At 50.1% G+C, this 4,284-nt stretch overlaps 1 non-coding gene across 1 annotated transcript; it reads left to right on the plus strand.

Annotated features, from left to right (window-relative positions):
- The first annotated feature begins 259 nt into the window (after nt 1–259).
- On the plus strand, nt 260–331 carry TRNAR-GCG (transfer RNA arginine (anticodon GCG)). Its single transcript has one exon. It is a non-coding gene; the product is annotated as a tRNA-Arg (tRNA).
- The last annotated feature ends 3,953 nt before the right edge of the window (nt 332–4,284 follow it).

Consider the following 4,284-nt stretch of genomic DNA (forward strand, 5'->3'; position numbering starts at 1 on the left):
GGTAGAGCATCTGCCTGGGAAGCAGAAGGTCCCAGGTTCAATCCCCAGCATCTCTAACTAAAGTGGGTCCAGGCAGGTAGGCATGAAAAGCCTCAGCTTGAGACCCTGGAGAGACGCAAGGAGGGGATGCGGCTCAGTGGTAGAGCATCTGCTCGGTGAGCAGAAGGTCCCAGGTTCAGTCCCCGGCATCTCCAACTAAGAAGGGTCCAGCCAAGTAGGCGTGAAGAACCTCAGCTCGAGACCCTGGAGAGCCATGAATGGGGCTGTGGCTCAGTGGTAGAGCATCTGCTTGCGAAGCAGAAGGTCCCAGGTTCAATCCCCGGCATCTCCAACTCAAAAGGGTCCAGGCAAGAAGGCATGAATAACCTCAGGTGGAGACCCTGGTGAGCCATGAATGGGGCTGTGGCTCAGTGGTAGAGCATCTGCTTGGGAAGCAGAAGGTCCCAGGTTCAATCCTCGGCATCTCCAGTTAAAAGGACCAGGCAAGAAGGCGTGAATAACCTCAGCTGGAGACCCTGGCGAGCCATGAATGGGACTGTGGCTTAGTGGTAGAGCATCTGCTTGGTAAGCAGAAGGTCCCAGGTTCAGTCTCCAGTATCTCCAACTAAAAAGGGTCCAGGCAAGAAGGTGTGAATAACCTCAGCTTGAGACCCTGGCGAGCCATGAATGGGACTGTGGCTTAGTGGTAGAGCATCTGCTTGGTAACCAGAAGGTCCCAGGTTCAATCCCCGGCATCTCCCACTAAAAAGGGTCCAGGCAAGTAGGCGTGAAAAACCTCAGCTCGAGACTCTGGAGAGCCATGAATGGGACTGTGGCTTAGTGGTAGAGCATCTGCTTGGTAAACAGAAGGTCGCAGGTTCAATCCCCGGCATCTCCAACTAAAAAGGGTCCAGGCAAGTAGGCGTGAAAAACCTCAGCTCGAGACTCTGGAGAGCCATGAATGGGACTGTAGCTCAGTGGTAGAGCATCTGCTTGGTAAGCAGAAGCTCCCAGGTTCAGTCCCCGGCATCTCCAACTATAACGGCCCAGGCAAGTAGGCGTGAAAAACCTCAGCTTGAGACCCTGGAGAGCCATGAATGTGGCTGTGGCTCAGTGGTAGAGCATCTGCTTGGTAAGCAGAAGCTCCCAGGTTCAGTCCCCGGCATCTCCAACTATAACGGCCCAGGCAAGTAGGCGTGAAAAACCTCAGCTTGAGATCCTGGAGAGCCGCTGCCAGTCTGAGTAAACAAGAGTGACTTTGATGGACCCAGGAGGGTCTGATTCAGTAGATGGCAGTTTCATACGTTCATATGTTAATTCACTACCACAGGAGGTGGTGGCAGCTACATTCACAGACTGCTTCAAGAAGGATTGGAGAAACATCTAGAGCAGAGGTCCATCAGTGGCTCTTAGCCACAGGGTATAGATGGAACTCTCTGTCTGGGGCAGTGATGCTCTGTATTCTTGGTGCTTGGGGCGGGGGGCAACAGTAGGAGAGTTTCTAGTGTCCTGGCCACACTGATGGACCTGCTGATGCCTGGGGGGGGGGGGGGTTGGCCACTTTGTGATGCAGAGTGTTGGATTGGGTGGGTCGTTGGCCTGATCCAACACGGCTACTTTGATGTCCTTACGTGTGGGGTCACCCTAAAGAAGAAAAAGTCGTCTGCAGATTTATACCCCACCCTTCTCTCTGAATTAGATAGATAGATAGATAGATAGATAGATAGATAGATAGATAGATAGATAGATAGATAGATGAATTTATTGTCATTGTTCTCAACAAAAAGAGAGCAACGAAATGAGGTGCTCTTCCACAAACATACCAACACATCAAACACACATATTCATAAACCATTTAAATACATCTGAAACCATTAAACCATTTAACCCATTAAAACCATTTAAATACATCTAAAACGGATAAACATTCATAAAACCATTAAAACCATTTAAACCATTAAATAAACATTCATAAAACCATTAAAACCATTTAAACCATTAAATACATCTAAAACAGATAATCCTTCATAACCCTGCATTTAACCTAACCACAGCACTTGGATAGAAACTGTCCTTAAATCTGTTTGTCCTAGCCTTCAACACTCTATATCGTCTACCTGACGGTAAGATCTCAAAAAGCAAATGGCCCAGATGTGTATGGTCCCTTAGAGACTCAGAGTGGCTTACAATCTCCTATATCTTCTCCCCCCACAACAGATGCCCTGTGAGGTGGGTGGAGCTTAGAGGGCTCTCACAGAAGCTGCCCTTTCAAGGACAACTCCTGTGATAGCTATGGCTAATCCAAGGCCTTTCCCAAGGTGTATGTGGAGGAGTGGGGAATCAAACCCGGTTCTCCCAGAGAAGAGTCCACTGCACTTAGGCACTGCAGACTGGCTCAAGGTATAAATAGTTTCAGGTGGGTAGCCATGTTGGTCTAAAACAGCGGAACATACTTTTGAATCCAGTGGCACCTTTAAGACCAACAAAATTTTATTAAAGGTATAAGCTTTTGTGTGCATGCACACGTCATCCAATTAAGTGTCTGAAGAAGCGTGCATGTACACAAATATATATACCTTGAATAAAACTTCATTGCTCTTAGAGCCAGTTTGGCGTAGTGGTTAAGTGTGCGGACTCTTATCTGGGAGAACCGGGTTTGATTCCCCACTCCTCCACTTGCACCTGCTGGAATGGCCTTGGGTCAGCCATAGCTCTCTTATCTGGGAGAACCGGCTTTGATTCCCCACTCCTCCACTTGCAACTGCTGGAATGGCCTTGGGTCAGCCATAGCTCTCTTATCTGGGAGAACCAGGTTTGATTCCCCTCTCCTCCACTTGCAGCTGCTAGAATGGCCTTGGTTCAGCCATGGCTCTCTTATCTGGGAGAACCGGGTTTGATTCCCCACTCCTCCACTTGCACCTGCTGGAATGGCCTTGGGTCAGCCATAGCTCTCTTATCTGGGAGAACCGGCTTTGATTCCCCACTCCTCCACTTGCAACTGCTGGAATGGCCTTGGGTCAGCCATAGCTCTCTTATCTGGGAGAACCAGGTTTGATTCCCCTCTCCTCCACTTGCAGCTGCTAGAATGGCCTTGGTTCAGCCATGGCTCTCTTATCTGGGAGAACCAGGTTTGATTCCCCACTCCTCCACTGGCAGCTGCTGGAATGGCCTTGGGTCAGCCAGAACTCTCTTATCTGGGAGAACCAGGTTTGATTCCCCACTCCTCCACTGGCAGCTGCTGGAAAGGCCTTGGGTCAGCCAGTGCTCTCTTATCTGGGAGAACCGGGTTTGATTCCCTCCTCCTTCATTTGCAGCTGCTGGAATGGCCTTGGGTCAGCCATGGCTCTCTTATCTGGGAGAACTGGGTTTGATTCCCTCACTCCTCCACTGGCAGCTGCTGGAATGACCTTGGGTCATCCTCTTATTTGGGGGAACCGGGTTTGATTTCCCACTCCTCCGCTTGCAGCTGCTGGGATGGCCTTGGGTCAGCCAGAGCTCTCTTATCTGGGAGAACGGGGTTTGATTCCCCACTCCTCCACTTGCAGCTGCTGGAATGGCCTCGGGTCAGCCAGAGCGCTCTTATGTAGAAGAACCAGGTTTGATTTCCACTCCTCTACTTGCAGCTGCTGGGATGGCCTTGGGTCAGCCGGAGCTCTCGCAGAGCTTTCCTTGAAAGGGCAGTTTCTGGGGGAGCTCTCTCAGCCCCACCTACTTCACAGGGTGTCTGCTGTGTGCGTGGAAGATAAAGGAGATTGTGAGCCACTTTGAGATTCAGAGTGGAGGGCAGGATATAAATCTAATATCATCATCTTCTTAAGGGTGCCACCGGACTGAAACTTTGTTCTGTTGTTAGCTTTAGTCAAGGTTTGGCTGTTAAGGCTGAACTAGAATGGGATTTATCATGTTACCCTCCTAAAAGGTAAAGGTAGTCCCCTGTGCAAGCATCAGTTTCCAACTCTGGGGTGATGTCGCATCATGACCTTTTCACGGTTGACTTTTTACGGGGTGGTTTGCCATTGCCTTCCCCAGTCATCGCCACTTTCCGCCCTGCAAGCCGGGTACTCATTTTTCCGACCTCAGAAGGATCGAAGGCTGAGTCAACCTTGAGCCAGCTACCTGAACTCAGCTTCCGCCGGGATCGGATTCAGGTGTTGAGCAGTGAGCTTGGACTGCAGTACTCTAGCTTTACCACTCTGCCCCACGGGGCTCACAGAAGTTAATGTAAAGGTCGTCCCCTGTGCCAGCACCAGTCGTTTCCGACTCTGGGTTCACGTGTCATCACAACATTTTCACAGCAGACTTTTT

This window comes from Heteronotia binoei, unplaced genomic scaffold (assembly GCF_032191835.1).
Source record: "Heteronotia binoei isolate CCM8104 ecotype False Entrance Well unplaced genomic scaffold, APGP_CSIRO_Hbin_v1 ptg001149l, whole genome shotgun sequence".
Taxonomy (NCBI): Eukaryota; Metazoa; Chordata; class Lepidosauria; order Squamata; family Gekkonidae; genus Heteronotia; species Heteronotia binoei.